General features: G+C 40.9%; 1 protein-coding gene across 4 annotated transcripts in view; it reads right to left on the reverse strand.

The window, feature by feature from the left end:
• TAB2 (TGF-beta activated kinase 1 (MAP3K7) binding protein 2) overlaps positions 1-10,557 on the reverse strand; it is a 72,636-nt gene extending 62,079 nt beyond the window's left edge. For 3 of the 4 annotated variants that reach the window (XM_066373032.1, XM_066373033.1, XM_066373028.1), the window contains exon 1: positions 10,175-10,557. The gene's annotated coding sequence lies outside the window, so the exon portion shown is untranslated. Of the gene's footprint in view, positions 1-9,261; positions 9,401-10,174 lie in introns of all 4 variants that reach the window. The other variant, XM_066373030.1, reaches the window with a different exon arrangement.
• Between the last annotated feature and the right edge of the window lie 501 nt (positions 10,558-11,058).

The following is an 11,058-nucleotide window of genomic DNA, read 5'->3' on the forward strand; positions in this document are numbered from 1 at the left end:
AGATACAACATGAAAAGCACATACCCAGATCTCATCTACCCATCTCCCTCTTTTATCAGCTCCAACTACAATGGCCGCCTTGCTCTTGGAACATTGCAAGTATGTTCCCACCTAAAGGCCTCTCCATTTGCTACTGCCTCCATTTGGAAAGCTATTTCTTGATAACTTCATTCAAGCACCAGCTCAAATGTCATCTAATCAGAGATGTTTTCGCTTTCTCCCCTCCCATATAAAGCAATGTCTTCTTCCTCTCTCTCTCTCCATAGACACCTTAAAATCAGCAAACACAACTCATATCTTCCTCACCTGTTACTACTGCTCCCAGTACGTTCTTGTACTGATGAATGACAGGCACTAACTACACTATGCAGCCAGTATTCAAGCCAGGCCACGCACAATCCTTACCTTGTTTTACTTCACACTCAGTATTCTCTTCTCAAATTCATCACCTATTTTCCTCCTTAATCCCAGTCCTAATTCAGCTCCTTATCAACTCTCAAATATCTGCCTCTCCCCTAAACCTGGATCTTTTCTAAAATATTCTCTACAATGAAGCCAGAGATCTTTCTACATGTGAATTTAATCACTTGTCTTCCATCACTTAGGATGAAGTCAAATCTACTTTACAAAGCATGTAAGCACCTTCATACTCTGTCTTCCGATTCTCCACTTCACTTCCTATTAACCCAGCGCTGGTGTTGAATGCATTGTGGAACTACTCAGTTACTGAACATGCCTGGCCTTCCCTACTTCCTCCATCCTTTGCACATGTTCTTCCCTCTGACCGAAATGGCTGCTCTTCTTCCAACTTGTCCCTCTTATCTGTCTGACACACACACATGAAGTGTCACCTTTCTTATGAAGATGTCCGTCTCATATCTGAGTCAGACAATCCCTGCTATAGATTCCTAAAGTGCTAGTGCTCTATGTTTAACCCTGTCATTGCATTTGTTACAGAATAGCATTCTAGTTTGTAAGTCTCTTGAAGGCAAGAACTATCTTACTCATCTCTCCATCCTTGTCACCTAGCAAAGTACCTGGCACTCAGTAGGAACTCAAAACTACTGGATAAGTGAATTAGATTGACTAATAAAAAATGTAGAGCTGAAACACAGTGGAAGAATGAGTCAGGCAAGACTTCTTGGGTTAGGCAGCTACTTTGCACAGGTGTGTCATAAAAGGCATATGAAACAAACTCCGTGGAGTTTCTTGCTATTCTTTTGATCATGTGATATCCTATAAAAGTGGAAGTACTAATCCTGTGGCTTGGTTTGGCTAAGTTCATCAGTCCAATTTTCCCATGAGCCAGTTACCTTCCCCAAAAAGTACTTCTTGTTCCACTTGCAGAGCTACAGTGACTGCTCTGAACAGTCATCCTGTAAATTCATGCCATTGTTCCTGAGGGAAAAATCTCATGAAGAGAATGAGGATGTCTCACTCAGGCCAACCAAGAACCTCAGCTAGAAAAATCTCAGAAAAAACCTGAAAGAAAAAGCAAGTTCAACCACTACATATCAATACATTTTTATGTGTAAAACAGAATCATTTATGTGGAAATGGGAATTTTTGGCACCCCCCCCCCCATTTCCATGTATTTATGTTTCCACTTCTTAAAAAATCATCATAAGTGGCAGACAGTGCATAGTCAAGTACAGTTCAGGTACATGCTAGTCAAAAGGTAAATAGCCAGTTACGCTCAGTGCAAAAATACAGTATCTGTATTTCTACTAACTTTTGACAATGATCCCTTAGATATCTCCTTGAAAACTCTTTTCAATTTTAATAACCACTTACGTGTGATGTCTACATTCATCTGTTTTAAGTTCCTAAGAGTTTATCAGGTCACTAATTGCTTTTTAAAAATTAACCATGCAACTATGGCATAATTTGTGCTCAACAGATTAAAATGGAATGCACATTGTTTTGAATTCCTTTTAAAAAGTAAGTTTTCTTGCCTATATTGCTAAGTTAACTATTTCCTAGCGATGACATGTAGTATATACATATATACTACATGCTGACTTTGCTAACAGCAAAACTATTCAGCAATAAAAACAAGGCTGAAAAGACCAAATGTATTTCATAATTTTTTCCCATTCTAATACCTTTACCTCCAGTTCATATCAGAATTATTGTTGTTTATTTCTCTGACTAAACAAAACTTGCCTGTATGAGAATCAGCAAGATCAAGATGTTGATTTCAAGATTTGTTTATATTGGCAAGCATTTTCTCTCATTGATAGGGAATGGAAAACCCTTTCTCTCAATTAGGTACTACTGGCGCTAGACCGATAACACAAGCAATATCCTTGGCCTGCCTGGCTGGCATAATGGCAGGAAACAAACTTGTGATGTGCTTAATTCTGCTAAAACTAAAAAGGTTAACATTAAGATATTAAAGGTCAAAAGAAAGTTTCCTTAATAAATCTTAGCGTAAAACTGTAAGCTATGCCTGACCTGTGGTGGCGCAGTGGATAAAGCATTGACCTGGAATGCTGAGGTTGCCGGTTCAAAACCCTGGGCTTGCCCAGTCAAGGCACATATGGGAGTTGAAGCTTCCTGCTCCTCCCCCTTCTCTCTCTCTCTCTCTCTCTCTCAATCTCTCTCTCTCTCTCTCCTCTAAAATGAATAAATAAATAAAAAAAATTAAAAAAAAAACTGTAAGCTAAAATTCTAAATATCATTTACTAATTCAGATGGAAGTATAGTTAATAAACCTGGGAAAAAGCTGAATTTACTAAGTGAAAATTACTTTTACATATAGAATATAGAATTATCTTCTATATCAGATAATTTACATAAAATGTATAATTTTCATCACCACAAACTTACAGATATTATAATTCATTGTACAGAAAAACAAACGTAAAAACAAGCTGAGAAGCTAAGACATTGTAATTGGCCCCAACTCACAAAGTTACAGTTGCATTTGTTTTGTTTTTTTTCAATAATTCATTCTCCCAGAAACTGTCTTCTGCACTAAACAGGCATGTTAAATGGCCAGAATGACCCCCCAGAAACTTTCAAGTCTTTGATGGTAGCACTAATCTCTGTAATATATCCAGGAATGTGGCATTACTTTAGACTTACTGTTTTGGCAATGTTGGGGGTGAGGGCTTGGTTGCAAGGATCACACACTTTAACAGGTTAGTTCTTCTGAATAATTCTATTAATAATAATCAGCATTCATGTAAAAATCTGTTAAATTCTAATCGCTTACTCTTGCTTCTCCTGTCTCTTTCTACAGGACCTCACCCATTTTATTGTTTGGCTTCTGTGACATGTACTAGGACTGTTTTTGTTTTTAAGTGAAACAAGAATACCGTTTTCTTTAACAAGGCAATTAAAATACTACAAATTCTTAATATGCCCTTGTCTATGTTGTACCTGTTTGTGGATAAATCAGATTTTCTTTTTTGAAGCCACTCAAACTAATACTCAGCAGTAATATCCTTTTCCGGTGGGAGGTTGTTACAGTTCAAAACAAGCAAACAATCCACTAGAGCATCAAAGTATTCAATTTTATGTAATTCTATCTCATTTCTAAAATAATAATTATCCAAATTTGAATATAAACAATTTGTCTTATATATATGTTTGTGGGTATTTTTTTTAAAGCCAAGAAATATTTTGTGTAAATGACTAACGTTTCAGAACTTAAGGGAAGTACTAAGTTTTAGGAAAGCTAAAATTATTATTCATTAGGCAGAGGATAACTTGCCACAGAACAGGAAAAAGCTGACTGGTGCTAAGACTTAAACATATAAAAAATGGTTACTGTTAAAGTAGGGTGAGGTGGGATATCTTCCCTTTTCCATGAAAATACCAGTATTCCCACATCACAGGAATTTAAGAAAGTGACTGAGCCACTTAATTCATAATAAAATTAAAAAATAAAATTCAGGTATAAACCTACAGTTTCATTGAAACTGTTTTGAAGAGACAAGATAAAGTTGTCTTTTAGCAACTAAGAGCATGTACTTATGCATGAATTACTTTTTCTACTCTACTTTTTAAAACTGCTATTCACTTTTATTTCAACAACTCACAGGGAATGGTTAACAAATATGTATTAATCTAATTGCAAATGAATGATATCTTCCTTTCAATTTCTAGGATATTTTCCAAAATTTTAGCTAGATTACAAAAATTGGCGTTCAGAAGACTTTGCATCACATCTTAGTTTGTGCTTAAAATCACAGATTCTAGTGTAGCCACTTTTCAGACTCAGAAGGTGCTTACTATCAAAGAGTTGAGGTATACAGAAAAACTATCAATAAGAATCATTCAGTGTTTAACAGAATTTCCTGAGCTCCTAACTATAGGCCAGGTACTGAAGACATGGTGAAGTCAGGAGTGAAAAGAAAATAAGAGATGGTCACCGGGAAACTCAATTTAGTGATCTCCAAATCAAAAAATGAAAAACAACTGCAATTTGATTGGCTAGTCTATTCTTTCCTCAAAAAAGGTCATTCACATTTGCATTATTTTATCTTTGTAAAAGTTTTCCTTAATACTCTGTAAATTCTTTGAGTTACCTTTCTTCACACAACAAAGGAGTAAGTAATAAATAATAAAAATAGCAAACATTTACTGAATTGAAACATTTACAATATGTCAGGCACTGTACTAAACGTTTTACAAGTATTTCCATGAATTGGGATCTTACACAGTATTTGTATCTACTTGTCAAAATGCTGAGACCCAGCTCATCAACCTATACAACAAGACGAGTCACAACCTTCCTTCACCAGGAAAAGGTAAAAAACAGGTTTACTTCTGATATCATGTTGACCAGATAACATGTACAAACTCCCCGGAAAGCACTAATGACTATAAGTTACAGTTGCATTTTAATTAACCTCATGCTATCAGAGACAAGACTGCTTTAGTTGTTCAAATAAAATGTACATTAGACAATGTCCCACAGTACTATGAGAACATCTTGGAAGAGTCACCAACTTCAGCTATGTTTCACTGACCTCCAGATAGGCAGTAAACAAAAAAGTTGCAATTTACTGAGCCCCTTCTATATCAGATAATTTACATAAAATGTATAATTTTCATCACAACAAACTTACAGATATAATTCATTGTACAGAAAAACAAACAAAAAACAAGCTCGGAGAAGCTAAGACATTGTAATTGGCCCCAAATCACAAAGCTAATAGGTGATTACCAGGATAGTAAACTCCAAATTTTCTATGAGCCTCAAACCAACTTTTGAAGTACTAACAAAAGGAAACCGCTATTAATTGAAACTCTGTACAAACACAACCATGTTCCCAAGTTATAAAGTATATTCGTAAACGAGAAAATCTATGTATAGGATAGTTTTTGTTTCTGAAAGCAAGGATAATATCCATTACACCATTCTTAAAATAGGCTATGTCCATTTCCCAAACCCCTTTTCTGTTTTACTTTTCCCCACAGTACTTTTTTCTCCGAGATAAACTACATTTTACTTATCTGTGTCTTCCACATTAAAATGTAAACTATATGAGGACAAAAATTTTGTGTATGTTATTCACTGCTGCATTTCCAGCATCTTGAAGGTCCTGGCACATACTAAGAGTGCAGTAAATATTTGTGAAATCAATGAAAGCTGGGTACCCAATAGGCATTCAGTAAATATTACAACAGTTTCTTTCTCTTTCCTATACTATGTAACAAACACTAAAAATGTTAACATTAAGATATTAAAGGTTAAAAGAAATTTACCAATACCTTGATAGCAAATGTTGAACTGGAATAGATAATTAGAAATATAAAATTTCTTATTAAAGCTTTATATTAACAATGATAGGCAAATCAGATGGACACATTTAGCAAAGCCTCATCATCAAGCAACATCAGGAGATAAGAGGGTCTACATCACTGGTAGTCAATCTGGTCCCTACGGCCCACTAGTGGGCGTTCCAGCTTTCATGGTGGGCAGTAGCGGAGCAACCAAAGTATAAATAAAAAGATAGATTTAACTATAGTAAGTTGTTTTATAAAGATTTATTCTGCCAAACTTGGCAAATATCCGACATCAAGTACTTGGTAAGTAGTTATTATTATATGCTTTAACTTGCTGTAACTCTGCTTTATAAATTTTATAAAGTAAAGTTACTTCCCTACTTTATAAATCACCATTACTGTGGAACCGGTGGGTGGTTAGAAAATTTTACTACGAACAGAGATACAAAAGTGGGTGGTAGGTATAGAAAGGTTGACTACCCCTGGTCTACATAAATGAATTTCAAATGAATGCATTTTTAAGTGCCAAAACTTTAATCAAATTTCAGAGATCTTTTATTGATATCTATCTATCTATCTATCTATCTATCTATCTATCTATCGCCATGTTTTTTTTTTTTTGTTTTTTTGTTTTTTTTTTGTGGCAGAGACAGAGAGTCAGAGGAACAGATAGGGACAGATAGACGGGAAGGGAGAGAGATGAGAAACATCAATTCTTCATTGCGGTTCCTTAGTTGTCCATTGATTTATTTCTCATATGTGCCTTGACCGGAGGGGGGGGGGGGGGGCTAAAGCAGACCGAGTGACCCCTAGCTTGAGCCAGCGACCTTGGGCTCAAGCTGGTGAGCCTTGCTCAAACCCAATGAGCCCGCGCTCAAGCTGGTGACCTCAAGGTCTCGAACCGGGTCCTCCGCATCCCAGTAGGACACTATCCACTGTGTCACCACCTGGTCAGGCGGCCATATTTTTACTTTGTAACAATTCTGCCTTGGATCTCCTTCTGAAACATCAACTTGTTAGTGATGCTTTTAACAGTAGCTCATTCTTTTTTGAAGATTAAGAAACTGGAAACTAAGCATAATCTGAAATGAGTCAATAAAAATCCAAATGAAAAGTCTAAGCGAAATACGTAACTTTAATGAAGCTGACTACAAGTAGTTAAGTACTACTTAGTACTAAATATGGTGTTTTGAGGGATGGAATATCTAGAAAACAAAGAAAAAGACAGCCATTCTTAATCTTACTCTATCTAGTCAAGTTTAGTGATTAACTAAAGAGAATGTAAAAAGTATAGTACTAGCTACCCCTAAGAGTACTTACTCAGGTTTTTAGCTTTCTGATTAAACAAGTATCCTTGATTTTTTAGGATCAGAATCATAAGATGAAATGTTAAAATACAATAAGTATTCTGGAAATATGAGCCAGGGGTAAATAAATATGTACATATATTCAAATTTCATATAATTTTAGTGTCTCCAAATCCTTACCATGTTAATACAGAGAGTTTAAAATAAGATGACATATATAGATTGTCAAGTCTATCAAAAGATTCAGAGCAAATCTCCTTCATACAGTTCAGCATGATCACTTTCCTACGCTTGGCAGCCACCCCTACCTACATCTCCAAATTCCTGGCTGCCTAAAACTGTTCATCTAATCCTCTCCCACTATCTTATCCTCTATCTTCTCCTTATTTCTCTTTTGCCCCAACTTTCACACTTGCCTCTGTTCTTACCTCATTACCCTTCTATTTTTATTAAAGAGTCCCAATTTCTGATGGATCAAATACAGATGAACTAAGTGAAACAAGGGGAAAACGCTACTGCTGTTCTGGGTCATGGGAGCCTAGCCAGGAAGAGATATAACAGAACTGAAGCCTTTTTGAATTACAGTTTTATTTATGAACTTTATATATTATAAAGATTAGCAGGGACTCCCCCCCCCCCAAACATCTATAACAAGGCAAAAATTTGCCTTTAAAATGTTGATGGTCATTAAAAAAAAGGTAAACTTATAGTCTTGTTCAGTTTATATACCTAAAAAAAATGCTGTTTTATAAAATTCAGACATTCTTCACAGATTTTTTTGGCTTGAAACTCATGAGTTTCATGTAAATAGTCTATATTACACCCATTTTCCAAAATGCAGTATGTTCATAGATATGTATGTACATTTCATCTAAACAGTATTTGAAGAAAAGAATTTTCCTTACACGGAAAACTACAGAAGTAGAATGGGTTTTTAATTCTATCAAGAACCACAAGACCAATCATGTTAAAACATTTACCTAAGTGCTATGTGTTACAAATACTAAAACAGTACTCAGTAATGACATAATTAGGGTTCTGGGTAGTACCCACTTAACTGCAGAGTTTAAAAACCTCCTCATTTCATTAGGTGCAATAATTGCTATGCAAGTTTTAAACAATATCCTTAGTTGAAGGCCAAGTACTTCTCTCCATTAAAGGGAGGAACAAATATAAGTATTATTTCAATCAAACAGTATTGATCCAAGTTAAAATTTATTTTTCAGGAAATCTGTAATACATGACATTCTGATATTTCTCACTTCTTAAATGAGTTACAAAAGCACGGGTTCTACTATGTGACAGTCCACGAAAGAGGGTTGAAAGGCTACATTTCATTAGTGTCCTTTGAGAATACTTTTCAATTCAGGAAAGGTTATTCCATGCACTCAAGAGAAAAACGAAATAATGGAGTATATTTCTAGTGGATGACTTACTCATCTAATTAACACCTTCAACTTTCAGTTGATCCTTTCAAGATTTAAATCTTAAGCACCCTCTATTAAAAACTGAATACATTTTAAGGGGGAAAAACCCCAACAGAAGTTCTGAATCACTGGAATTTTTGTTCTATTTCCTGTTAACACACTGATAATACCATCATTCAATACATTCGTCCCACACACCTTTTTTTTGAAAGCTATAGGATCCTTTCTAAACCAACTTGGTTCTAATTTAATTTGTAGCTCATTTATCTGACAGTTCCTCCTATTGTTTCTAATTTATGTCCTCAGGCAAACCATACAGTGAGATGAAAAGCATGTCTTCCTTTAGTAGAGAATGCAATGTTTTCATCTAAAGTCTCGCAAGCTGTTAGCTCTTAAAATCAATCAGGACTTCACTGTTATGAAAAGTTCAAAGGTATTTTTTTAAAAGGTGTCATTTTGCTGCTACTGTATGAAGAATGTGGTAAGCAGCAGGAGTGTAAAAACTGAAAGCAAAAATTCTCCATGCCCACCAAAATTCCCGGCTAAATCTGAAATTGCATAATGAGCAACATACTCCTCTGTGTGAGCTAAGGCACAAAGTAATTTCTTTTATAAAACGAGAACCAACCTGACCCTGAAATTCGACAGCTTTACCTACAAACTTACCTAAAACAGACAAAATGGATGCAAAATTATACTGCCTCACTGTTGCCTCGAATACAACCTTAGTGTTCAAGAACTTTTCAATGAATAAAGGCACTTGAGAACAGCCTGGGACTGGGTACCTGAATTTCTTGAGAAACCGCTGAGAAGCTGCAAACTCCCTCCGCTCTCCTGGAAGCTCCTCTTATCAGAAACATTTGAAGAATTTCTCCACGACAATTAAGCTGACTTGAAGAATGGAAACCTAACATCTCAAATATACTATATATGGAATGAAACATGGCCAAACACATAAATACAAACTCACCCGGCCTGTGACACTCTGGTATACAACTTTGCCTGAGCAATACCACAACATCAGCAACCGAAAGATACACCTGTCACCTGGCTAGTACTCGCCAGACCTTTACAGCCTCCCTGCCACAACCACAGTCTTACGGTGTGAGGCTGATCGAGCAGCCAACTCTCGTGAAATCTAGGGGCCACATGATCACAGCGGGGCTCGCTCCTCACTTCAGGGCTGCAGGAAACCAACACTGGAAAGGGAACGACCTTCTCCCCCAGACCCCGAAAGAATTCTCTCGGTCTTTCCTGCCAACGCCTCTCCTGCAGGTCATCTTTCTCGGGACCACGGCTCCCCAAAAGGAGGTGCCTATCCGTCACCCCGATCTCACACTCGCCCGAGGGGCAGGCCGGAGGCACCGGTGCAGGCAGGGGCCCTCCCCACCCCTGGCACCCCCCCAGCCGGGGCTCTCCCCCTCCCCCTCCCCCAGACAGTCCTCCCGGGGCCCAGGCCCGGCCCGATGCTCCCCACCCCCACCCGGTCGGGAGGACCTGGGGGGGCTCCCTCTCCGCCTCACCACCGGGGGAAGGAAGGAGGCGGAGGGAGGAAGAGTGCGAGCGTGAAGCGGCCGCCCGCACGGGCCTTGCGAAACGGCAGAGCCAGTTCCAGGCGGAGGGGGGTGCGCGGAGCGGAGCGGAGGGGAGAGCCGAGACCCGGGATCCCGCCGAGGCCCGGCTGCGCTGTCCGCTTACCCTTCGCCGCCGCTTCCCCCTCCTCCTCCTCGGCCGCCGCCGCCGCCTCTCCCACTAGGGCAGCCGTCTCCACCGTCACCGTCGCCGCCGCCTCCACCACGGCCGCCGCCAGCGCCGCCGCCGCCTCCGATTCCACCCGACAGGGGGGACACCTCAGCCCTCCCGCCCTCCCCGCTCAGCCCCTCCGATCGGCCGCCGCCGCCGCCGCCACCTCCCCGCGGCCGCCGCCGCCGCCGCCGCTCGTGGCTGAGGGGGAGGGGAGGGGGTCGGGCTGGGTCGCCCCGCCGGCGGCTGCTGCCGAGCAGAAACGGTGGCTGGGTGGCGTCGCCGCTGCCCGCTCCTCCGCCCCGGCTCGCTCGGCCTCCCTACCTCCCGCTGCCCCCACCCCCCTCGCGCTCGCCGCCCTCCCCCCACCCCCCCAGCTCTCGCTCGCTCTCGCCGCGGCTCCGCCAGCCCAGTGCAAATCAAAATACTGTCACACAATATGGCGGCGCGGCCGCCGGCAAACACCGCGAGATCTGCGGCCGCCGCCTCGGCGGCGGCTGTGACGAGGCCTCTCCCAGCCGGGCGGCGGCGGTGGCGGCAGTGGCGGCGGCGGCGCGGGGATGCTCTTTCTCCGCCCTGCAGCCCTCCCCCGGCGCTCGCTGACTCCCCGCCCGGCTTGCGGAGGCTGCGGGGAGGAGGCTGCCCACGGCGCGGACTGGCGCCGGCGCCTAACGGGGAGGCCCCGGGGCCTGTGTGTCTGTCCGTCTCTCTCGGTCGCGGCCGCGCAGACTGGAGGGGGAGGTCCGCGTGGGGAGGAATCCAGGGTTCCCCCTGGACGCGGCCGACAGCCGCGGGGCTGGAAGGAGAGAGAGACCAGCTCCCGGCTTCAGCTCCGGGAG

The sequence above is a fragment of the Saccopteryx leptura genome, chromosome 3 (genome assembly GCF_036850995.1).
Source record: "Saccopteryx leptura isolate mSacLep1 chromosome 3, mSacLep1_pri_phased_curated, whole genome shotgun sequence".
NCBI lineage: Eukaryota > Metazoa > Chordata > Mammalia > Chiroptera > Emballonuridae > Saccopteryx > Saccopteryx leptura.